We start from the raw sequence: 27,486 nt of genomic DNA, 5'->3' as shown, positions 1-27,486 counted from the left end.
GGCTTCCGGGTGCTCGCCAAACACCCCAGGACTCTCGCCGTGCTCGACACGACCTCGCGCAGGCGGCCTTTCGACACGGGAGCTCACCGGAGAGGCAGGACGCGGGTACTGATGACGGAGGCCATTGGCGGTGTTGCACTCGCCGGCGAGGCAGGCCGCGGGGGCTGGTGATGTGGAGCATTTGCGGTATGGTCGCAACAACCCGCGACGGTAGTGGTGGGGACCCACAGCGGAGGCGGCGTAGGCCTGTTTCGGCAGCTCCTCGGAAACAACAGAGGTACCCGCGGCGGTGGCAGTCAGCGATCCCGCTCGTAGGCGGTGCAGGCGTGCAGCATGCTGAGGATCGGGAGCCAATGTTGAGAAGGGCGGCGCTATCCTCAACTTCACTGCCTCTCGATGGAATTGAGGACAGGGAGCCAATGTGGAGAAGGACAGCGTCATCCTCAACTTCTCTGCCTCTCCCGTGGAATAGACTTTCGTGTGATGCTTGCTGCCCTCGCGATTCCATCTGACAGAAGCTGGGCGTTGACAAGGGGATCTTTGTCGTGGACCTGATGACCATCTACACATGTCCTAGCTTTCTCCGCGGTTTGCCTCGTCTGCCGCCCGATTCTGATTTATGTTGCTGGAGAAATTCTTCCTTCTTTATGAGGAGAAAACTGACGTTAACTTCATAGGGACTTCCTCCGCTCCTTGCGATTGCCAGCAGCAAGCTGAAGCCGCATATGTCATTTATACGTGGAGAACACAAGCAGAGGAATCACAAATCACCCGTCCCTTGATTGATCAAGAATCCTGATAGATTTTTCGATAAAAGAATCCTGATAGATGAAGAGTGTTTTCTTAACGAACGGTACCAGTTTTCTGACTTGTTGTGAAGTGGTAAGCTGAAGTTCAAGGGGAGCATGAACTTCAGGATGGACATCTTCTCCAAGTGCAGTTGCCTGTGAGGATCTCCGTGAAAGTTTGTTCAGAGTTGTGTACCAACCACCAAACGAATCCAGTTTCCTTGGATGGGAGTATGTATTTTGACGATGATAAGCTTTTTCGGGGATTCAGCTTTATAGCTAATTGAGTTCATGCATGTGCATACCAATTTTCTTTTTTGCCAATAGCATGTGCATACCAAATTACAGGAAATAGTGCGCCGATTGATTTGAGGAGCGAACGAAAATGACTCGCCTTTTATACTGCTAATAATAAATGTTCACACGTTTTGAATTTATATTATACTATATTTGCCAATTTTCACATAAAGTAGCAATTTTTGTTAAGATCCACGTAAATAGTACAGAGTTGAGTTATTTTGTTTCAAGGAAAATTCAAATTTGTAAGTGCTATCCGCCGGTATCCGGGCTAGATGGTAAACATCAAAATTGAAGTAGTTTTGGTGGTTTTCCAGCCGAGCTTGGAGAGGGAAGCGATGTGTTAATCATCCTAGATTTTTTTTTGTGAAACTTAATCATCCTAGACTAGAGTCCGTGGTGGAAGCATGCAGGCAATGTCAACCAAGCCAAGTGGTGTACTCACTTGTTGACACTATGGCACTGTCGCCACCGAAGAAAAAAACTTGTAAGTAGCACCCATCGATTTGTTGTTGATTTTTTTTTTTTTGAAACGAGTGGCAAAAGATTTGCCACTATTCTAATAATAAGGGGAAGAGTTTAGACAAGACCAAGGTCTATAAAGAAAACAAAAGAAAGGAAACTAAGGGATTACTCTCCCGTTATTACAAAGCTCAAACACTTCGCACCCGCGGCAAGCCGGCAAGCCAAAACTTCACTTCGGATTTAATGATGTTGAGGAGGGTGGTAGTTGGTGCGGACTTATGGTTGAAAACTCTAGCATTCCGCTCCTTCCAAATGATCCAACTAACAAGCATGGTTAGGGAAACCAACGCCTTATGGTTATCTGAAGCCTCATTCAGCATCTTCAACCACCAACCCTCGAGGGTGAGATCGTCCATCCACTCTTGGATGTGAATGGAAGGTATGCCAATCCAACTTGTCACCATTCCCCAAAGGCGCTTGGTGTAACGGCAATGGGAAAAAGGTGGGCAGCCTTTTCTTAAGTTTGGTTGCAAGGTGGGCTGCCGTTTCTTGGTGTAACTTTTCACCATTTGTTGTTGAGTTGCAGTTGTAAAAATTCTCCATCATGTGCTCGTTCTTGGCATAAAGCACTAAGGTTGTGTGATTGATTTGCTAGCTCGGTGAGGTCAGATTCAAAAGGCTTACAAGTTAAATTGGTTACTGCGATATAATGACATGATTGAACCTGACATACCAGAGCGAGAAGCTAGAAATTTATTTTGGGATTTAAAAAAAGTCTCCATGCGATTTAGTATGTCACCGCAAAATTTAGCAGTATCAACTAGAAGATTGTGAGATTCTAAAAGAAAAAGTAGAACATGGTGAGGAGGTAAAAAAACACACAATCCATTTTTATTTTCTTTCTTGCTTATTTTTGTTGTCATGATAACATTTTGACAATGTATCTTCCGGTGCAACGCACGGACAATTTTCCCATATCGATCGATGCGTTCTTGTAACAGCTAATCCCTGAGAGAGTTCTCAGCAAACGATTCGTTTAGCCAATCGGTGTAGCCGCTACTCCCTCCGCTTCCCAGTGGCCGCCGCGGACTCTCCCCTACTCCCGATGGCCGCCGCGGACTCTCCCTACTCCCGATGGCCGCCGCATTGCTTCCAGGCCATGTCCAGAGAGATGCAAACAGGGAGAGGGTAAGGGCCAGGCAGATTAAACGGCGGGGACCTCTTCTTTGCCTCATGATGGAGGCAGGGAGCACGATCTGATCGAACCCATGTTGGACAGGGAAGTTGCGGGATCTTATCAACGTCCATGAATGCGAAATCATAGATCGAACTGCTGAATTGGCAAAATTCGGTGCTATCATAGTATCCGCTAAGTTCACGGGCTGGAGATAAGCGGACTCGAACCGCTGACATCCGCCACAGGGTAAACCACCGCCTCTCAGGCCTCCCCGACGGGTTCTACCATAGAGGCCAACGATAGACAATAACTCCCCCCCGAACACAGCTTACAACTTTCATCGTACTGTGCTCTCCAAAGAGCAACTCTTCTCAAAATCTCAAAACAAAAGGTGCTGAGTTGGAATCCCATTCTAAGGATTCTTGTGGTTCCGGGGAATCCAGCTACAGGAGCGCGTGCGTCTTATTCCTTAGGACGGAGGTAGTACTTACCACTATGACTAGTCTATACCTACTAATAAAGGAAGGAAGGTTTCTTCCCATTTTTTCGTCCGTTTTAAAATTACCCTTAGTTTTCAGTTGAATTCCTTACCGCCACCGCTAAGTCAAGTAATGGTTCGTTTGGACAGGCCAAGAAATCCCCTCTGCCTCGAGCCCTCGACTGCTTGCGCATGACGGCGGATGGCGGTCAGCGACGTTCGGCGACAAGCCGGGAGCGGAGCGGCGCAGCCGTCATTGAGCGCTACCAGCGAAGGGAGGTCGAGGCTGGCGGCGACCTCAATCCAAGACGGATGCATGCCCACGAACGGCCCTGGCATAGCTCTGGAAAAAAAAAATCCCAGATCGGGAATCTTTTAGCATTGGATGAAACCACCGGCCGTCGCTGCCACCTGCCACTTCATCGTCGTCGTCCCCCACTCCAAGACCGCCTGGGACGCCGAATGGAGGGCCGGCCATGGCAGTGTGCGCCTCCATCCTTGCCTGACGCATCGGTGTGTATGCGTCCCGTTCCGAGAGCCAGCAATGAACAATCGTCGAGAAAATTAGAGCGATTCTTTGAGCCCGGCGAATGCCCGCCTTACTCGCTGGCTTTGTTGGACCTCAGCTCGGGGTGGTACGTGGTCGCAGCGTTGACCGTTAGCAGCTGCTCAACTCAGGGTAAGGGGAATCAAAGCTCGAGGTGGCATCGGCACTGGGATCTCGTGGAGGCGCGGACGTGCGATTGAAGGGGCAGGAGATCTAGGACAGGAGGAGGCGCTGTCGAATTCTATCCTGGAAGGGATTTCCTCTGCTATAGAGGTCGTGGGAATTTTAGTTAGATCCGCATAAGAGGCGTTAGGCTTACACGGGATTTCTGCGGGAGGTAATTCTATCGGCAACAAGGTAATACGCCAAACACCAACTAGACATTTGGTGAAACTTTGGAGAGAAGCAGATTAGAGGACAGACAGAGGATTAATTATATCAACTAGAAGAGTAACTTTTTGCGAGGTGATTTTGCACTCGGGAGCGAGGACACTATATTATTGGTAGTTTGTGAGTCGAGGCAATGGTGCGAGATCACATTTCAAGGGTTGGGTGGAGCAGTTAAACTCAAGAATAGCACGTCGATTTCAGAATTGCAAACACGATTAGTTTTATTACAGCTGAGAAAATAAGTGCTACCGGTGCTCGTGGATCTACTTCCTCAAAGTTGGCAAAATATGCACAGGAGAAAAGCTGATACTTTTTAAAAAGGTGAAGAACAACGGGCAGGATAATGGCTTGGATGCTAAATGTATGTGAAGATTGGCCATTCTTCTTTGGAGATTCAACGGCTAAATGCAAAATATCCAACCCTCGTTGAAGTCACTCGTTGAAGTTAGCCTACTGTCTTGACTAACTTGGTACGTAACCCACTCATCATGTTTTTGTCTTTCCTTTCGTTAGTCACTGATTTGTCTTAGGTTCTTACTTGTACATACCACTACATATTTGTAATTACTTCATACCATGGAGTAAGCGCTAAAAAATGTATAGCTACGAATATTAAGAATCTTATTTACTCAGATTCTCTAGATTGTAAATACATTTTTTGTAATATGCCATGTTCCTCGACTCATTACAGAACATATCAGGATAAGAAAACAATGTTTTATTTATACTAGCTCAACAAACCAATAGAAAAGCATTTTAGTCGTCAGAGATGAATCACTGCCAACGGCCAAAATCCTTACTTAATTTTGTCATAACTCGTTCCACCAATTGTTAGTGAACAATTTTGTTGGCATGGAAATTCTTGAACTAAATAGAAAAGAAACAAAACAAAGAAAAATTAAATTAACCTGAAAGATGAAAGATGAAAAGAGAAGGTGACCGGAGAAAAAATATATGTATATATATCGAGATAAATAAAACAATATTTAAAAAAAGGAAATGAAACTAATATTTTTGGAGACTTGTATGTTTCTCGGTCACTTTGTAATTGTACATGACAAATTTTTCTCTCCCGTTGCAACGCACGGGTATGTGTACTAGTCTAATATAAAAATAGTAGACCATGCAAAGTAGTTCTGCTCAGGCATTTATTCCCAGCGGTCATATCAAGCCATGATCACAAACAAAATCAGTAACTCCCATGTCCTCCGAACTGCAATTCAAAAATGCCTCTGAAATATTTCGGACTTAATTGGCTAGTGGTTTTGCAGCTCGACTGATTTTGAGTTTGAGTGTGGCTACAGTCGAAGCTATATCTGTATCTGTCCATCTATATCTATATCTATATCTGTCCATCTATCCACTATATATAAAAAAATCTAAGTTTTTGAAATCAGATAAGCCATCACCATGATACACAAGAAATTATTGGCCGTTGGCACATCAGTTCTCCAACGCTTGATCCAACGGTCAAAGTTCCTTTTTTTTAAGAGAACGGTCAAAATTCATTGGATTCTCTCGGGAACTACGCGCGCCAAAACAAATCTGACGAAGATGTTTCTAGAGTTCTCACGGACGCGCCTTTGCGATACATTGAATGCAAATCTTGCAGGATAGTATGTGGCTGCTATGAGCTGAAGTACTCCATGAAACCATGAACATACATGTAGATGGGAATCCCATGTTGATGATCTGAAGAACGACCCGCTGCATCTTTCACAAATCCATCTACATTACATGATAAACTTTAATTAAGAAGCAGCCACCTAACAATCATTGCCCAAAATCTAACGGGTTCGACAATAAGCTAGTAATTCTCTATTATATATAAACACCAAAAAATAACAAGTAAGAAAGGAGTGTCAATGCCACTAGGACTTACACAAAAAGGGAATTAGCACTTCGTAATCTCTTTGTTTTAACACATACGTTCTGCTCAGGAATCCAGGGCCTAGGGTCACATCAAGTCATAATCAGAACCAAAGTCGGTTCCCATGTTCTCCAACTCAAAATGCGTACACAATATTTCAGTGTGTGAAATAATTGTATTCGATAGGCAGGAGGTAAATGCTACAGTGTTGAGATTTTGAATTAGACGGTTGTTAAGCTATTAATTATACGGAGTCGAAATTTGGTAGCATACATAAGTATCTCTGTTCACAACTCGCCTCTACACAAGTAGGAACAGATGTTGAACTGCAGCACAACACAAGGGAGAAGCCAATGTTCAGTTCATTGCACTCAATATAGTGATGAATGAACCAGACCAGTTGACAAGCTTCTAGACCTGGGCTATATGTAGAAAGCTGGAAATCAATGGATCACAGAAAATCATCAGTGTCAAGCTTCATGCACTAGCCAACGATACCAAAAGTCCGAACTGATGGAAAGGGCTAGGCAATCCACTCTATACATCTCAACATAGCCAACACAACAAAAAGTCCAAACTGACAGAAAGGGCTAGACCGGGAGAAGAGAATAGAAGGATTGCGAAAGCGATGACTCGAACTTGAGACTATGGGCTCTGATACCGCGTCAAGCTTCATCCACAAGCCAATGGAACCAGAAGTCAGAACTGATGAACAGGGCTAGGTAATCCACTTATAATATTAACAATCAGCAGGGTTCCGGCTCAAAAAAAAATCCACATCACAACAAGGAAACGACCACCATGATCATAGTAATTGTAGATAAATGCACCTACGAAATATGCTCGGACTAAGGAACCATTTTACAGGACCAAGGTACTGACCTGTCACTTTCCTAACCTGCTCCAGTAAGATCTCCTTCTCTTCTGCTATCGTTCTAAAATTGTCGACTTCAAGTCTTAGCACAGCTGATGCAACTCGTTCTACTTGGAGTTGCTCCTCTAGAACTTGAGCATGCAAATACTTTGATTGGACATGGACTTTCACTTCAGCAGTCCAGCATTCCGTAAGAAAGTGTTTTTGGCAATACCTTTCTTTTTTATTGCCATGGAAAATGCCTTCACACATTCTTCATCGGGTTTTTCCAGATCGTTTTTACCGGGTTTTGCCATCTCTAATTTCATATCTTCCTGCAAAAAAATCAGTTCGCACACATGTGTAAACATGATAGTTACTACAGAGAAACTTGCTGATAGTAGATTTATCACGTGTATGACCTACTTTTATTCCTACAGTTTGGCATGTCTGATTCACATCACATGAATTATAATAAACATCTATAATATCATAATGACATGTACTTTACTACTCCTACAAGTTGGGATGTGAGTCGTCACAAAATCTCAATCGTAGAGAAGACTTACAAGAACACTCTGCGCGACTTCTCCAATCACTTCAAGTTTGTTCTTCTGGCATGCTTCAAAAATCTCTGGCAGAGACATCTCTTTGTTTGCTTCCCTTTTACTTGTATTTTGTAACATCTGAGTTTTAGTACTACCATTTATAAATCGAATAACGTGGTTGAAATGGAGGATCATAATATAAGCCGCACACTGGTGTATACTCTGCATGATCTTTTACTAAAATATTTCTAAATAGCAGTATAAAACAACATGTCCTTACTTTTTTTCCGAATGTGCACAATAAGGTTAAGAGATCCCGTACGGCTAGGTAAAACTAGTTTACCACGGTTTTTCTGATTTTGTTTAGCCAAATTATGCAAAAAAGGAGACTAGTGAGACACTGCTATAAATAAGAATCCAAGATTTGATCTGGTCTCAGTCTTACAAATCATACCATATTCGTTGGACCAGACCAGTGCTTGACAAGATCTCCCCACTATTTGTCAGTCATTTTCTTAAGAGGAGATCTAGTTGGAACACTCTCAGTAATATTTCTAGTGAAGTATTTCTTATTTAGCCTTCTGCGATATCGGCGTGAACGATGCGAGAATAGTATCGAGAACATGCTTTACTTCCTCTTAGTCCTCATCGAACTCGAACCTTAACTATTCACAACAATATAAACAGTTGGTGCGATATACATAGAGCCACCAACAAGCTAGAAGAAACGGGACGTGCCAATGCGGTATACTAGTATGAGTAACATTACCAATAGAAAGATGACTTACGTGTAACCTGTGCACTAATTTTTCAAAATGCGCAGAGGTGTCTACGTGCTCTTTCCATGTTGGGAAGATAGAAATTTCATAACTAACGAAAATTCCTACATGCGATGCTAATTTACAAGATTCTTCTGGGTCCAGTGGCCTTCTGCCACCTACGATAGATGAAAGGCGAAATCTTGATTCCATCCCAGCAAACTTAGTTACGAACATTTTGCCTACTGTTGGGCCCCTCGTTTTTTCTTGATCGTGGTGCAACTACAAAGTTAAGCATTACATCAAGCTATCAAGGTAGATATATGTATATTTATCTATAAAGTATAACTTTATAATGGAGAATGAAACTATAAGCATTGGAAAATGTACCTTCTTCGATGTGGGGCTCATCCTCAAGGGAGTTGTCTATGGCATGACTAATATGGGTCAGTGGGAGATCATCAACAGTTTGTTGATGTTGTGCTAGCAGTGTTTGGCCAGTTGTGGTTGTGTCAGCTGGGACTGGTACAGTGTGTCCTTGGGCAGTATTTTCTACCACAGCTACTGCTGATCCCAATTGTGGCTGAGAAGTTGCCGTGAAGCGGTTCTGCAACCAATTGTGGCTGAGAAGTTGTTGTCGAAGCTGGTTACTGCTGCCGATTGTCGCTGGTTATTTGGATTGGAAACAGGTGGCTAATTCAACCGCTTGGGGTGTTCACCATGTTTTTTATTTTAGTACTCTTAGCATTTTCGTTATTTTCTTCAAGTAGTGCCATGAATCATGAGGCTTGTCTAGTAGCGAAGCAGATTTTTTTGTTGTTGCAAATTTGTTCTATCACCGATTCAGGTGCCTATTGAATGGTCTTCCTCTCATTGGTGGTTCCTGCGAAATTCTTACTTGAAGCTGCAGATTCCTAGCACATTAAACGATATTTCAGTCTACATAAGTCTCATATATGATGATATGCAAACGGAATAGAATGAAGAACAGTAAAGGACGACGTGCATGTTGAAACATATATATGATGCATTAAGGAGACCTGGAGGTAGCATGTGAACATGTTTGGTGGGATTCAGGATAGAAGTATATAACACATAGATGTTGCAAAAGATATCTCAAAGTCAAAAACAGAGAAATAACCTGGTGGGGTTGAGGAGAATGGTCAGGCAAGGAATCTTCCTGAGTCAGCTCTCCAAGAGGCTCAGCGGGATCAAATTGTGAATCATAACATTGTTCTTTATCTTTGGGGAGGGGAAAGGGTTCTTCTCCGATTTTGTTCGGGTTTGCACTAGAGGCAAGATGGCGGTGATAGTAAGTAAAAAAGTACTTTTCGAAATCACATGCATAACGAAAGCGGCCATATAAAAGTGTTTATCAACCTTCTTGGGAGTGGGCGCGTGTACGCTTTGGTTTCCTGCCGTGGACCATGGAGGAGCTTTCTGTACCAATCTCACCGGTCCGGTGGACGGAGGCGGAGAGTAAGATATGAGAACCCGACGATGGTATTGTCGCTAACAAGGCGACGGTGGAAGTCGGCTATGGAGGAGCTCGTATGGTATAGTGGTCGTCGGTGGGGGGGAGGTGGAAGCTACTCCGGCTTGCTAAAAAGCAAGCGAGACGGTGGAACGCCGTCGGTCACTACGGTGGCCGATGAGAAGGCAGTAGTCTTTGGTGTGGGAGTGAGACAGTGGGCCGTCGCCAGCGTGTGAGATGATCCGGTGGGTCATGCAAGGTGGAAGCGTGGGAGAGAGATGTGGCGTTCAGCACCGCCGGTGATACGTCTGAATGGAGCGGTCCGGGGGGATAAGATCGGCACTGTACTTATTTGACATCGCTTTGAATTTTGGAAGCGGGAGGAATTTCGGCGGGAATTTTGGGGCAGAGTTGATATTATTACTGGTTGGTGGAAAACTGTGGAACCCTAGCCTACGAAATCCCAGGTCTGAAGCTGAGTAGGTTCGGGGTCAAGGGGATATGCTTGTTGGTTCTTGGGTGCATATGATCTCTTTATTTCGAAATTCATCTTCTATGCATTTTGAAATGTCAAAAAAGAATAAAACGAAAAATTCATGTGTACTTCTTCGCTTGCTATATGCACATAAAATATTTCAATGAAAAATCGAATAGTAATTTGGGCTATGAAAAAAAGAGTTAAAAAATTGTGCTAACCATAAAGCTTTTTATGAGACATGTTTTCTCTTTTTTTTACATCGACCATTAAAAATACTTGTTTCTCGTAATTTGGGCTATGTAAAAAAGAGTAAAAAAGAATTTGCATCGACCATGAAAAATACTTGTTTTTTACATCAACCATGAAAAATACTTTTTTTTACATCGACCATGAAAAATACTAGGAATTTGCTAAAGTTATATTTTCCATCTTGTACACAATTAAAAATATCTTTAAAACAAACATCTCTAATGTCTAGGTGTACCATCTCTACTAGTAGTATATACTAGTAAATTGCACGTGCTTTGCACGTGAGAGCTCTTTTTTTTAGTGAAACAATTTCGATGCAATAAGAATTCAATTTTTTTTTAACAAAGGAGGGGGCCCAAGGGCTTGGATACCATTAAGTGCAACAGAGGGTTACATATTACAGATTACAGATGGGGCTGAGAAATTAAAAATAATATATATGTACCAGATTTTGCAGGAAAGTGCTTACAAAGAAATGTAAAAATGCAATCAGGTCCTCCGGTTCTCCTACAAAGAAGAACCTCAGGCCATGGCTATATTCAGCGACGACGGGGACAATACCACTTGGCACCGAGTTGACGTTGAGCTTCACGACGAGCTCCGCACATGGCCTCCGCATTGAGGTTAAAGAAACGTCAGCGAGCATGGCCAGCACATGGCATTCACAGTCGGCCAGCAATCAGAGGCCGCCGTGTGTGTACTAATGATCGAGGAAATCCATAGTCCAAGGCAGGCCGGCTCCGCTGACGAATCTGACATACTTACATCTCCTCTCTACGCCTCCACTACGAGCAGAGAAGAATAGCAGGGCCGCGTCCAGCACCGATGCCCAGCTGGCGACACGAGACAAACTAATTGAAGGAGTTCACGCCGTCACTCCATCCACTAAGTTGCATCACCTCGCCGCCACATGCTCTGCTACTCTTCTCTTTGCCTTCCCATTGCAAAACCATCAACCCCTCTTGGAAAACCCAAACATTGCAGTCAACAGTCACTTGGGTTGAAAGCCAATGCAAGCCCACCTACATGATAACAGGATTTTGTGAAGCTTTTTAACTTAATTGGTCAAACATGCGAAGCATGTGCCATTTAATTTTACAACTTTATCGGAAAATTACTTGTACAAGCTAGTACGCCTAAGTACTACCAACACATAAGTAAACAAAAGAACCAGAGTCATCATCAACTGAAACAAATATCTATTCATATAGCGGCTCTTGCATCACCCTTTGAAAATCTTCTACCTGCAAAGATGATGTCAACACCCGGATTTTTAAGTCGAGATACCTATTATGCCATACATCGCAATCCCAGGAAGATTGTTTTTGCGAGACATAATAAGTTCATATCACAGCACATCATTCATTACAACACCGTAATAGTCTTACATCAAAAGGAACACATGATCCAGTCTCATTACAACCATTGATCTAAGGATCAAATAGATAACACAATAGCGGGAATACGTAGTAGAGGTCCATCTGCTCCACTGGCAACTTTTAACGTCAGGCGTAGTCCTAGTTATCGTAGACGTCCTACTGTCCGTCTTCATGGTACTGCTGCTCTTCTTCATAGTCTGGCCATTTGATTAGCTAGGGACGCAGCCGTGAGTACTTTAAAGTACTCGCAAACTAATACTAGTGTAAGCACTATCAACTATATCAATGGAATTCTAAGCTCCAGGTTCATTTGCATAAAGCCAGTTTCATTTCATAAGCACTTGGTAAACAAAGACTCTTCATTTTCCTAACTTAACTCAAGTGGGAACATTAGTGTCATTCCCACAACTCTGTTGTGATTCAAATCAAAGTCACCTTTCAAGTTCAATTTACAAGTCACCCGTCACATGTCACCTTTTTGGAAAAAGTTCTGATGACGGAACAGTATGATCTTTCCAACTGTCCATGACCGCGGACGCGGCTATTCGAATAGGTTTACATTTTGCAGAGGTTGCACACTTGTGCCACATCATTTTATTACATCCGTCAGGGATAGCCCTGAATAATCATAACTCGATATGCGGATCAACAACCATTAACCTTTCACTTACATACCCTAGTATAGGCACCTCTCCCCATGAGCTTGGCCTCCCAGTGATAGCAAACCGCCAACCTGGGAACTGCACAGGGCTTGGGTCGGACATTCAACTCTTTTCACGTCATATCACTTTCAACGGAGGCAGCCTCGGCATAACCTCTATGATGCTTGTTCAGAGGGAACCCATACTAAGACACATAAATTTCCAGCTAAAGCCTTACCCATAATCAAGTATTGTGGGGGTACTCAAGAATTGGAATGGTATCGCATCCGAACCCAATCATCAGTTTTTATCAAAATCACCATTTCATCCAAGGCACATTGACCTTCAAAAAATTTCAATAGAATGACTCATCATTCCAAGGTAACTGGCAAGAGTATAGCTTGCCTTGGTTGGTATAGTGATCAAAGCTTTGTTCTTCTGGGTAGAAGACCTCCTCCTCCTGGTAGTCCTCGGTACTAGCGTCTACAAACGAATACGAGGATACAATCACCAAGCAATACTTAAGTAGACTAATTAGCCTTAATGGCTCACACAAGATGATCTAGCATCATCCCAATCATCAGTCAACTTCATACTAGGGTTTTCTTTATTTAGTTTTTGAATATTAAATTCCACTATTTGAGAATTACAAGATTTAATACCCACTAGGGTTGCCATTCATTTCCTTTGAAAGTAATTTCATCTCATTGAACATTACTAAGATTTAATTTCCTCAAGTGATAAAGTATGAGATCATGTTTACCAAAGTCACCACTTCATATTTATCCATTTAGGAAAACGATTTAAATGAGATACTCCTCTCATACAATTTAAATACTACTTTGATTTAATATCCACAAGTAAGTAATGGTGAGACCATGAAACTAAGGTCATCACCTTTCTTCACATTAATTGGGAAGATGAGTTAAATGAGATGCTACATCTCATAGATTTGAAATTCAAAATTAGAAATGATTTAAATGAGCTAGAAATGGCTACATAGCCATTATTTGAATCTAGCCCATGATCATATGAAGCAACTATGTCATATTTTTACATAATCAATTAGACAATATGAAATTTGATTTATGAGAGTTGGAATCAACTAAAAATCATTTATGGTTGATTTTTAATAATTGTTTGAAATTGGAAAAGTTACTGCCTTGTCATTTTTGTTCCAGATGATCTATGACGAATTAGGGTTTGATAGATAATTTCATAAGCTTTCTAAAAAATTGGATTCACTCAAATGGGATTTGTGTATTTTGTTTTATTCAAATTTTAGCACAACATCAGTATTGAATTTGTCTGAAATGAATTAATTCAAATTCAAAAGAGTGGGCTAGGCGGGAAACGAAGTTGGGCTAGGAGAGGGAAAAACAAAACAGGCCGACCCAGTTAGCGCGTCTCGCACGCAGGCCCAGCGACAATGGGGTACACCCGTTAGCGGGGTTTAAACCCGAAACGGTATGAATTAAACTGGGACGCACGATTAGAACACGATCCGACGGGCGAGAGGCGTCGTCGTCTCCGGCGAGACCCTACCCTGGCCGCGACGGTGGTGGGGGGTCGGCGGCTTACTGGTGCTCAGGTGAGGCTCGGCGTTGACGCTGCTGGACGTTGTCGGTGACGACGAGGTGAATGGTGGTCGAGGGAGCGGTTGGGGTGGACGGAATCGTCGTCGTCGTCTTGCTACTGCCGCGGCGGTCGTCAATGAAATTCCAGCGAGGTAGAGGACAATTTTGAGGGGAGAGAGGTCGAGTAGAGCGAGTGAGAGGAGGGGAGGCGAATGGTGTGAGGTTTGGAGGCTGTGGTGCTCCCCTTTTATAGCTAGCGATCGAGGCCGAGGCGCACGGGCAAGGTGATGGCGGCGACGGTGCTACAGCGGGCTAGTGACGCGAGCGAGGATGCAGGACTGTTCAGCGTGGTCTGGCAGTCCTCTTGCGCATCATGGCAAGGACGGGGGTGGACGGAGTGGCTCGGGCAACGTCGTGTACTGGCGGGCCCGTGGCGGAGGACGGTGACGGTGGCATCGGCTACAGCGCATGCGCGGACCAATAGCTATGTCTGGGAGGTAGATGGGTCAGAAGGGCGTGCGTGGGCGAGAGGAGATGACGCGAGGAGGTCCGCGGCATCCGGGCGATAACGTGCTCCGTCGTGTCCAAAGACGTGCCGGTACGCGCTCTGGCATGTTCTGGCATGTCGGGGCACGTCACATTCTGGTCGATGGCGTGCTCCTTTTGACCAGGGCTCTCGCCAGTGCGGTCAAGGAGACAAGGTCAACTCATTTGACAAGGTCAGAGAGAGAGAGGAGGACCAGGGTGAAGGTTGGCAGGGTGGTGATCATGGTGGTCGGCATGGCATGGCATTGGGAGGTGCAAGGCTTTTCTGAGGTCAACTCTTGCATAGTGGTGTTCAGTGAGGTGAGGTGAGTCTAGTTGACAAGGTTAGAAGGACAAGAGAGGGAGGATGACATGGGTTGGCATGGTGATGTCATATGATTGGCATGGGCATGGCATTGGTCCTCTATGAATTCCTTTCTTGGTCTATGAGTGCTGCAAGCTTGAGTGGGGTGAGTCCAAGGTATGTGACATGGTGAGCATGGTTGGAGAGGGCGAGAGTGTGCACAATTGGATCTTGGCCAAAAGTTATGTGACATTTGCAATGTCCTTGGTATGGCTTGGGTCATGGTGAGTACGCAATGCTAGGTGATGTTAATGGGAGTTGTTAGGGGTACAATGCACTATAGATGAGCACAAGAGAGAGAGGGTGAGGTGGTACATAGTGGTTGGAATAGTGGTTGTACCGTAATTCAACTATGTGATCAACATAGGTGAGATGCAATGGTCACATTTGTTTTTGATTTGGGCCAAATTACTTCATAGATGTGTTCTAAATAAAGTTTGGCATCAATTGGTGGCATTGGTTTGAATTTTGGAATTGATTTGTGCAAATTCTAAAAATTGAGGCAATCTAGAATCTGTTTCAAAGTTGCCACTTTGAATGCTTATGTTAAGAGTTTGACTTTGAATCAGCAAGGTTGACTGTGACCAAGTTGTTCACTTTTATGAGTACAATAGATATGGGTAAAAATATTTGAAAGTTTAGTTTAGAAAAAATTAACTAAGGGGGCTCAAAGTGGGTATGTTGTTAAAAATGGCTCATGTGACCATTATCACATGCACTTAGGGTTTTGCTATTTCTTTTGCTTTGATTTGTGTTTCTTTGATTCAAAAGGGATTATTATTAGTTTAGTAACATTTCCAAACCTTTGACACAAGCTAAGATGGCCTAGGTTAGGGTTTTGCAAAGATAGCCATAGGCACAAATGTGAGGTTATTTTGAATTTTCTTCACCCTTTTTCTTTATTTCTCTTTGATCCAAATGATCATTGTTTTAGATTCATTTAGTGTTAGGTTAGGTTTGTTAAGGGTTTTAAATCCATTGAGGTAAGGTAAAAATGGCATAGGCCAAGATTTGCAATTATGGATATATGCCCACATATGCCTTTTATTTTATTTTATTTTTCTTTTGATTTATTTCTTTTTGGTTCCGAAGAGCAAGGTTTAGGGTCTAAGGTCATTTCCAAACACTTCAACAAACAAACATGGCAAGGATCTTCACATACATGCATGAGCACTATGCACCTATCTTAATGTAATTAAAGTTTTTGTTTACTCCATAAATTTGGAAAAAGGAAATTCATTTTCTTCTTTGTTTTAAAATTTGGGATGTTACAAACCTTCCCCCCCTTAAACGAAATCTTGTCCCGAGATTTAAGAAAAGTTAGGAACCTAAGAGAGATTGGGCAATTGGGTTAACAGGAAAACATACTCTGCATGGCCTAGGGTGCCTCCTGAGCTTCTGTGGCACTCATGTGGTAGAGACGGCCGTTGCGATTGTTCGGGTTCTGTAACATCCCAAATTTTCCAAACAACGAAGCAAATAAATTTTCCTTTTTCCAAAAATTGGAGCCAACAAAAACTTTATTTAAGTTCTTTAATATGCATAGTGCTCATGCTTGATCCTTGTGTTATTCCCATGATGATTGCTTGAGTGCTTATCAAATTTGTTAAAACCCTAAACCATGATGGTTGTGATCAAATAGAACCAAAGAAGAACAATTAAAAATAAAATAAAATCAAAGGGTGAGGCATATGTGGGCTTATGGCCATTTCCACCAATAATGGCCTATGCCCTATTTACTTTACCCAAATGGTGAAACCCTCCATCAACCCAACCAACATCAAAGGAACCCAAAACAATGATCCTTTGGATCAAGAGAAATAAAGAAAAAAAGGAGAAATTGCAAAAACCTCACATATGGGCCTATGGCCATTTTTGAAAATCATTAACCTAGGCCAGTTGAACTTGTGTCAATGGTTTGGAAAAGGTTACTATACACTTAAGAATCACTTTTGAATCAATGAAACACAAATCAAAGCAAAAGAAAAATCATATTTAAGTTACATGTGATAATGGTCACATGTGACAATTTTAACAACATACCCACTTTGAGCCCCTGGATTAAGAGATTCTTAAACCGAACTACCACAACTCTTTGCACCTCATCCAAGAACTCTTCAAGATGAACACTTTTGGTGTTGACCACTTTGACTAGTTCCTTTTCTATTGCTTATTACAAGGATGCAAAGTGGCAATGTTGAAACAGATTCTAGATTAACCCCAACTTTTAAAATTTTCACAAATCAATTCCAAATTTCAAACCAATGCCACCAATTGTTGCCAAACATTAATTAGATCACTCCTATGCAGAATTTTGGCCAAATTCAAACACACATGAGACCTTTGCTTGTCACATTTGTTGATCACATAGAGTAGATTAGAAGTACAACCACTATTCCACCTACTATTCACCCCTCACCCCACCTCTCTTGGGTCATCTATAGTACATTGTACACTAACAACTCCCTCTTGACATCATCAAGCCTAGCCATCATCATCATGACCCAAGATCTATCAAGGACATGACCTGTGTCACACTCATTTTTGGCATTGATCAAATGTGCACACCCTAGCCATCTCCAACCTTGCCCACCATGTCAAGTAGACTCACCTCACCTCACTCAAGCATGCCATGCCCTCAGAGACCAAGAAAAATTGCACAAAGGATCCAATGCAAGACCATGCCGGCCACTTGATCACCACCATGCCACACCTGCCCCTGGTCCTCTCCTATCTCTCTAACCTTGTCAGAACGGTTGACCTTAACCCCCTGACCCTGCTGGCGCGAGCCCTAGCCAAGGAGAACATGATAGCACCCGGTAAATGTCGTGCCAGGACGCGCCAGAGCATGCAAGGACACGCTCTGGAGGCGCCAGTACTTTTGCTCGCCTCGTCACCTCACACTCTCGCTCGCTCCCTCCTTTCTCCCACGGACCATCCACGACACCAGCAACCTCCAGGACATCCTCACTGGCTCGCCCGCGCCCTGTAGACAACGCCATCGTCGGCGACCGTCTGCCACAGTACCCAGGTACACGATGACGATGATGATGCTCCCGTGCTCCGTTTTAGCGCCCTGACGCTCGTCGTGATAGCCTCGACGTCGCCTACACTACGCGCCCACTCCCCTGGCCCCGCGTGACCTCCATCACCGTCGTCACCGCTCACCTTCCCGCACCCCCACGGCACCCTCTCGCCACTATAAAAGGAGGCCGCCCCTGGACGATTTCTTCACACCACCTGCTTCTCCTCTCCCTCCTGACCCTCCTCGACCACCCCCCTCTCCACATTAGCGCCGGAGCAGCTCCAATTGCTCGCCGGAGCCCCACAGTACCGCAGCAAGGGCGTCGTTGATTGAGGCCACCTGAGGCGATGCCACTTGTACCAGACGCTCCGCCACCCTTGACAACCTCACCCTGCTTCCTCGTCGGTGACCGCCGGCTACCGGTGAGCTCGCCGGACCCCAACCCTAGCTGCTGCCAGTACCTCCTCTCGCCGGAGATGACGATGGCTGTGAGCCGTCCGATCCACTTCTAATCTAACGCCTCACACACGCGCGTACCGATTCAGAAATAAGTAGAGGCTGATGCGTAGGTCCCACGCTGTCAGTTGGCCTGCTGCGCACTGACGCACAGTGGGCCGACCCAATTCCTTTCCCACGCAGGCCCATCCATTCAAATTCAATTTAAATCAGTTCAGTCAAATTCTTACTGGTACTTTACTAAAAATTGAATAAAACAAAATCCACCAACCCAATTTGAGTGAAACCAATTTTGGGTGAAAGCTAATGAATATATCTATCCAACCCCACTGGTCTCAAACCCTAATTCATCATAGATCATCTGCAAAAAAAATGACAAGGAAGTAACTTTTGAAATTCAAACAATTATTAAAAATCAACCATAAGTGATTTTGAGTTGATTCCAACTCTCATAAATCACAATTATTATTGTATAATTGATTATGTAAAAATATGATATGGTTGATTCATATGATCATGAGCTAAATTCAAATTATGGCTATGTAGCCATCTCTAGCTCATTTAAATCATTTCTTTGTTTTGAATTTCAAATATACGAGATATAGCATCTCATTTAATCATCTTCCCAACTAATGTGAAGTAAAGTGATGACCTTAGTTGCATGGTCTCATCATTGCTTACTTGAGGATATTAAATACAAATAGGATTTAAATTTCATGAGCTATAGTACCTCATTTAAATCATTTTTCTCAAATGATAAGTGTAAAGTGTTGACCTTGGTTAACATGTGTTCATACCTTATTAATTGAGGAGATTAAATCTTAACAAGATTCAATGAGAGGAAATTATTTCTCCAACGCACTAAATGGAAACCCTAATAAATACTTTCAATGGGAGGAAATTATTTTTCCTTAACAAGAACACAAAGTCAACCAACATGTTAATAGTGTTGTGGTACTAGAATAGCTTGTGTGAACCATTTGTGTGTTTAGTCTAGCCCTTAAGATTTGATTGGTGTTTGTGATCTCGTATCCGTTTATAGACGCTAGTACCGAGGACTACTAGGAGGAGGAGGTCTTCTATCAAGAAGAAGAAGAGAACTTTGATCACTACCCCAATCAAGGCAAGCTATACTCTTGCAAGTTACCCTAGTGAAGGCTCAACTTGAGCAAGGCACTAACACCATTCTACTTTGTGTTTTACTTTACAAGTCCCAGTTTTATCTCCCAAAGCTTCTACTTTGATTTTTCCAAGTCTTACTTTTATTGGGAACATGTGAATCTTTGGAATTTGAAAACCTTGGAATGATGAGTCATTCTATTGAAAGATTCTTAAGGTGAAAGTGACTTGGATGAAATGGTGATTTTGATAAAAACTGATGATTGGGTTGGATGCGATACCATTCCAATTCTGGAGTACCCCCACAATACCCGATTATGGGTAAGGCTTTAGCTGGAAATTTATGTGTCTTAGTATGGGTTCCCTCTGAACAAGCGTCATAGAGGTTATGCCAAGGCTGCCTAAATTGAAAGTGAAATGATGTGAAAAGAGTTGAATTCCCTACCCAAGCCCTGTACAGTTCCCAGGATAGCAGTTGGTTATCACTGGGAGGCCAAGCTCATGGGGAGAGGTGCCTATACAAGGTTATGTAAGTGAAAGGTTAATGGTTGATGATCCGCATACTGAGTTATGATTATTCAGGGTTATCCCTGACGGATGTAATCAAATGTTGTGGCACAAGTGTGCAACCTCTACAGAGTGTAAACCTATTCGAATAGCTGCGTCCGCGGTCATGGACAGTTGGAAAGGCCATACTATTCCGTCATCAGAATTTTTCCAAAAAGGTGACTTGTGAATCGAACTTGAACGGTGACTTCGACTTGAATCACAACTGAGTTGTGGGAATGACACTAATGTTCCCACTTGAGTTAAGTTAGACAACTGAAGAGTCTTGGTTTACTAAATACTTATGAAATAAAATTGGTTTTATGCAAATGAACCTAGAGCTTAAGATTCTATTGATAGTACTTCCACTAGCATTAGTTTGCGAGTACTTTAAAGTACTCACAGCTGTGTCCATGGCTATTCAAATGGCCAGACTATGAAGAGGAGAACCAGTACCATGAAGATGGATAGCAGGATGTCTATGATAACTAGGACTACTCCTGACGTCAAGCGTTGCCTGTGGAGCACATGGACGTCTACTACGTTTCTTCCGCTGTGTGTGTTTTGTATTGGATCATTAGATCCACTATGTTGTATTAAGACTGTATCATGTGATCCTTTGATGTAAGACCATTATGGTTTGTAATGAATGATGTTCTGTGATATCAATCTATTATGTCTCGCAAAAACAATATTCATGGGATTGCGATGTATGTCATAATAGGCATCTAGACTTAAAAATCCGGGTGTTGACAGGTTCCTTCTAGCTGCGAAGCGCGGCCCATTCTTGGCCGAGTGCAGTGGTATTGGGGGCAGTCTTGGCAATATTTTTGGGGCACTCATTGGAGTAGTGACCCACAGTTCCACAATCATAACAAGTCACAGTTGACTTGTCCTTTGGGGTGACGGGGATAACGTTGCTTCCAGTCCTTGGGGCAGTATTGGGGTTGTTGTTGTTGTGGTGGTGGTTGTTGTTGCCTCCGGGCTTCGGGGGTCCTCCATTATTGTTGGTGTAGTTTGGGCGGTACGTACGAAGCAGGTGGCTTCTTTGGGTCTTGGGGCAAATCCTCCGGATGAATTGTTGCGGTACTTACGTGCATTCTTTGGGTCCATTCTGGTGCATCATTCTGCGCTTGCGGCTCTCGTTGGCTTGGTGAAGCTTCCCCTCCATCTGGATGGCGGAATCCACAAGGGCTTCGAGTTCAGCAAACGGGATGTTCACTAACACTGTTTGCATCTCGTCATGCAGTCCATTCAAAAATCTTTCCTTCCGCTTCTCGTTGGTGTCGGTCTCATCCGGGGCGTACCTAGACAGAGTAAGAAACCTGTCGTGGTATTCCACCACGAACATCCTGCCTTGTTTGAGTTCCCTGTACTCATCCCTCATCTTCTTGATTAGACCCGGGGGCACATGGACTTGCTAAACCTGAGTTTGAAATCCTCCCAAGTCATCATACATCACTGCATTCATTACGTGGGCACTTGTCCACCAGGCTCTAGCAGGTCCTGACAGGTAGTGGGTGGAAAATAGTACTTTCTCTGCGGCTTCTACTCCCGCAACTTCCAAGTTATTCTCCATTGTCTGGATCCAGTCATCTGCATCAAGTGGCTCTTCGGTCTTGCTGAACATAGGCTGGTTGGTGTTCTGAAAGATCCAGGATGATCATGGTTTCCATGGCCTTGGTTGTTCTGAGTTATTTCTTTGGGGCTGCAATATTTGCTTGTCATTCAGCTCTCTCATCTTCTCTATCTGCCATCATCATTTGCAGCATTTGCATCATTGCATCCTTATTGGTACTGCGACTTGGAGGGGCCATCTGAACATTGAGACAGATCATGAGATAAGAGGGAAATTTCTATGGTTTGTTTGGTTTAAAGTTCAAAAAGTTTCAAAACTTGAGTAGTGCCGAGGGGGTAAAACCAACAACACTTTTTCATTCATACCAATCATCACACATTACAAAGCTAACACACCGTTGGTTTTAAGAACCATTCATTCGTTCTATGATACAAGGGTACAGATACAAACTCACACCTACGCAGGTGCTCTTGTGATACTACTCTGCATCCGGAAGGGTGGGTTCTTCGTCTTCATGGGAAATGTGCTTGGCGAAAGGTGCGGGAGTTGTCCAACTCCTTGCGGGTCTTGTACAACATGAAGTCCAGGTATGCAACATAGTGCTTCATCTCCGGGTGCGGTGGCACGGTTATTGGTCTTCCCATGGGATCATGTCTTGGGTAGTAAATGAAGCGAGTGTTCTTGAGCTTGTTCACATTCTGTCCACACAGACGGGCAATTGCTTCTTGCATGGCTTGGGCTATTACTTCCTTCCAAGTGCTTCCCTTTACAGAAAACCAGATGGTTTCCCAAATTGGGGCTCCTAGCTTTCCTCTCAGATCGGCATTAACTTCCCACTGAGGTTGTCTTCTGTTGATTATTGACGGGCACTGCAAAGAACTCAGGATACGGGCGTCCTAGATATTCAACTAATTTCTTGAAATCCTTCTCGAACATTAGGTTTCCTTCGTGGCCAAGCTGATAGGACTCACAGTTGTACTCCATCTATGAGCAATTAGAGAAGTGAGCAAGTGTGTCAAAATTTTATGTAGTAATATAAGAAAAAATAGAGCATGGGTTTCTCATTTTGAAAAGATCTCAAGGATAAGAGTGAGAATAAGTTTTCATAAATATTCACTTCATTTGTTTTGAAACTAAGTTTTTCAGACGTCCATTCTAACTAGGGTCTCCTAAGGTCAAATAATGGCTCTGATACCAACTTGTCAACACCCGGATTTTTAAGTCCAGATGCCTATTATGCCATATATCGCAATCCCAGGAAGATTGTTTTTGCGAGACGTAACAAGTTCATATCACAGCACATCATTCATTACAACACCGTAATAGTCTTACATCAAAAGGAACACATGATCCAGTCTCATTACAACCATTGATCGAAGGATCAAACAGATAACACAATAGCGGGAATACGTAGTAGAGGTCCATCTGCTCCACAGGCAACTTTTAACGTCAGGAGTAGTCCTAGTTATCGTAGACGTCCTACTGTCCGTCTTCATGGTACTGCTGCTCTTCTTCATAGTCTGGTCATTTGATTAGCCAGGGACGCAGCCGTGAGTACTTTAAAGTACTCGCAAACTAATACTAGTGTAAGCACTATAAACTATATCAATGGAATTCTAAGCTCCAGGTTCATTTGCATAAAGCCAGTTTTATTTCATAAGCACTTGGTAAACAAAGACTCTTCATTTTCCTAACTTAACTCAAGTGGAACATTAGTGGCATTCCCACAACTCTGTTGTGATTCAAATCAAAGTCACCTTTCAAGTTCAATTTACAAGTCACCCATCACATGTCACCTTTTTGGAAAAAGTTCTGATGACGGAACAGTATGGCCTTTCCAACTGTCCATGACCGCGGACGCGGCTATTCGAATAGGTTTACACTCTACAGAGGTTGCACACTTTGCCACAATATTTGATTACATCCGTCAGGGATAGCCCTGAATAATCATAACTCGGTATGCGGATAATCAACCATTAACCTTTCACTTACATACCCTAGTATAGGCACCTCTCCCCATGAGCTTGGCCTCCCAGTGATAGCAAACCGCCAACCTGGGAACTGCACAGGGCTTGGGTCGGACATTCAACTCTTTTCACGTCATATCAGTTTCAACGGAGGTAGCCTCGGCATAACCTCTATGACGCTTGTTCAGAGGGAACCCATACTAAGACACATAAATTTCCAGCTAAAGCCTTACCCATAATCAGGTATTGTGGGGGTACTCAAGAATTGGAATGGTATCGCATCCGAACCCACTCATCAGCTTTTATCAAAATCACCATTTCATCCAAGTCACATTCAACTTCAAAAAATTTCAATAGAATGACTCATCATTCCAAGGTTTTCAAATTCAAAAGATTCACCTGTTCCCAGATAGAGTAGTAACTTTTAGTTTAGTACTATCAACTAGTCATGAGGGGTGCTAACTATCTTGTAGCTCTATAGGCTAACTTTGATGTTCTTGCACTACTCCTTATCGGGACTCAAGTTAACTATAAAAGTAAGACTTGGGAATCAAAGTAAAAGCTTTGAGAGATAAAAACTGGGACTTAGAAAGTAAAACACAAATAGTATGGTATGAGAGCTTTGCTCAAGTTGAGCTTGCACTAGGGTAGCGGCAAGAGTATAGCTTGCCTTGGTTGGTACGATGATCAAAGCTTTCTTCTTCTGGGTAGAAGATCTCCTCCTCCTGGTAGTCGTCGGTACTAGCGTCTATAAACAAATACGAGGATACAATCACCAAGAAATACTTAAGTAGACTAATTAGCCTTAATGGCTCACACAAGATGATCTAGAATCATCCCAATCATCACTCAACTTCATACTATGGTTTTCATTATTTAGTTTTTGAATATTAAATTCTACTATTTGAGAATTACAAGATTTAATACCAAATAGGGTTGCCATTCATTTCCTTTGAAAGTAATTTCATCTCATTGAACATTACTAAGATTTAATTTCCTCAAATGATAAAGTATGAGATCATGTTGACCAAAGTCACCACTTCATATTTATCCATTTAGGAAAATGATTTAAATGAGATACTCCTCTCATACAATTTAAATACTACTTTGATTTAATATCCACAAGTAAGTAATGATGAGACCATGTAACTAAGGTCATCACCTTTCTTCACATTACTTGGGAAGATGAGTTAAATGAGATGCTACATCTCATAGATTTGAAATTCAAAATTTGAAATGATTTAAATGAGCTAGAAATGGCTACATAGCCATTTTTTGAATCTAGCCCATGATCATATGAAGCAACTATTTTATATTTTTGCATAATCAATTAAACAATATGAAATGTGATTTATGAGAGTTGGAATCAACTAAAAATCATTTATGGTAGATTTTTAATAATTTTTTGAAATTGGAAAAGTTACTGCCTTGTCATGTTTGTTGCAGATGATCTATGATGAATTAGGGTTTGATACCTGTGGAGTTGGATAGATAATTTCATAATCTTTCTAACAAAATTGGATTCGCTCAAATGGGATTTTTGGATTTTGTTTTATTCAAATTTTAGCAGAACATCAGTATTGAATTTGACTGAAATGAATTAATTCAAATTCAAAAGAGTGGGCTAGGCGGGAAACGAAGTTGGGCTAGGAAAGGGAAAAACAAAACGGGGCGGCCCAGTTAGCGCGTCTCGCACGCACGGGCCAACTGACAACGGGGTCCACCCGTCAGCGGGGTTTAGACCCGAAACGTTATGAATTAAACTGGGACGCACGATTAGAACACGATCCGACGGGCGAGAGGCGTCATCGTCTCCGGCGAGACCCTACCCTGGCCGCGACGGTGGTGGGGGGTCGGCGGCTTACTGGTGCTCCAGCGAGGCTCGGCGTTGACGCTGCTGGAGGTTGTCGGTGACGGCGAGGCGAACGGTGGTCAAGGGAGCAGCTGGGGTGGACGGAATCGTCGTCGCCATCTTGCTACTGCCGCGGCGGTCGTCGATGAAATTCCGGCGAGGGAGAGGACAATGTGGAGGGGAGAGAGGTCGAGGAGAGCGAGTGAGAGGAGGGAAGGCGAATGGTGTGAGGTTTGGAGGCTGGGGTGCTCCCCTTTTATAGCTGGCGATCGAGGCCGAGGCGCACGGGCAAGGTGATGGCGGCGACGGTGCTACAGAGGGCTAGTGACGCGAGCGAGGATGCAGGACTGTTCAGCGTGGCCTGGTAGTCCTCTTGCGCGTCATGGCAAGGACGGGTGTGGACGGAGTAGCTCAGGCGACGTCGTGTACTGGCGGGCCCGTGGCGGAGGACGGCGACGGTGGCGTCGGCTACAGCGCATGCGCGGACCAATGACTATGTCTGGGAGGTAGATGGGTCAGAGGGGCGTGCGTGGGCGAGAGGAGATGACGCGAGGAGGTTCGCGGCGTCCGAGTGATGACGTGCTCCGTTGTGTCCAGAGACGTGCCGGTGCGCGCTCTGGCATGTTCTGGCATGTCGGCGCACGTCACGTTCTGATCGATGGCGTGCTCCTTTTGACCAGGGCTCGCGCCAGTGGGGTCAAGGGGTCAAGGTCAACTCATTTGACAACATCAGAGAGAGAGAGAGAGGAGGACCAGGGTGAAGGTTGGTAGGGTGGTGATCATGGTGGCCGGCAAGTCATGGCATTGGGAGGTGCAAGGCTTTTCTGAGTTCAACTCTTGCATAGTGGTGTTCAGTGAGGTGAGGTGAGTCTACTTGACAAGGTTAGAAGGACAAGAGAGGGAGGATGACATGGGTTGGCATGGTGATGTCATATGATTGGCATGGGCATGTCATTGGTCCTCTATGCATTCTTTTCTTGGTCTATGAGTGCTGCAAGCTTGAGTGGGGTGAGTCCAATGTATGTGACATGGTGAGCATGGTTGGAGAGGGCTAGAGTGTGCACAATTGGATCTTGGCCAAAAGTTGTGTGACATATGCAATGTCCTTGGTATGGCTTGGGTCATGGTGAGCATGCAATGCTAGGTGATGTCAATGGGAGTTGTTAGGGGTACAATGCACTATAGATGAGCACAAGAGAGAGAGGGTGAGGTGGTACATAGTGGTTGGAATAGTGGTTGTACCCTAATTCAACTATGTGATCAACATAGGTGAGATGCAATGGTCACATTTGTTTTTGATTTGGGCCAAATTACTTCATAGATGTGTTCTAAATAAAGTTTGGCATCAATTGGTGGCATTGGTTTGATTTTTGGAATTGATTTGTGCAAATTCAAAAAATTGAGGCAATCTAGAATCTGTTTCAAAGTTGCCACTTTGAATGCTTATATTAAGAGTTTTACTTTGAATCAGCAAGGTTGACTCTGACCAAGTTGTTCACTTTTATGAGTACAATAGATCTGGGTAAAAATATTTGAAAGTTTAGTTTAGAAAAAGCTAACTAAGGGGGCTCAAAGTGGGTATGTTGTTAAAAATGGCTCATGTGACCATTATCACATGCACTTAGGGTTTTGCTATTTATTTTGCTTTGATTTGTGTTTCTTTGATTCAAAAGGGATTATTATTAGTTTAGTAACATTTCCAAACCCTTGACACAAGCTAAGATGGCCTAGGTTAGGGTTTTCAAAGATAGCCATAGGCACATATGTGAGGTTATTTTGATTTTTCTTCTTCCTTTTTCTTTATTTCTCTTTGATCCAAATGATTATTGTTTTAGATTCATTTAGTGTTAGGTTAGGTTTGTTAAGGGTTTTCAAACCATTGAGGTAGGGTAAAAATGGCATAGGCCAAGATTTGCAATTATGGATATATGCCAACATATGCCTTTTCTTTTCTTTTATTTTTCTTTTGCTTTATTTCTTTTTGGCTCCAAAGAGCAAGGTTTAGGGTTGAGATGTAGCATCTCATTTAAATCACTTTCCCAAGTAATTTAATGTTAGGTGATGACTTTAGTTACACGGACACA

The sequence above is a fragment of the Lolium perenne genome, chromosome 4 (genome assembly GCF_019359855.2).
Source record: "Lolium perenne isolate Kyuss_39 chromosome 4, Kyuss_2.0, whole genome shotgun sequence".
Lineage (NCBI taxonomy): Eukaryota > Viridiplantae > Streptophyta > Magnoliopsida > Poales > Poaceae > Lolium > Lolium perenne.
Note: the sequence above shows the minus strand (reverse complement) of the source record.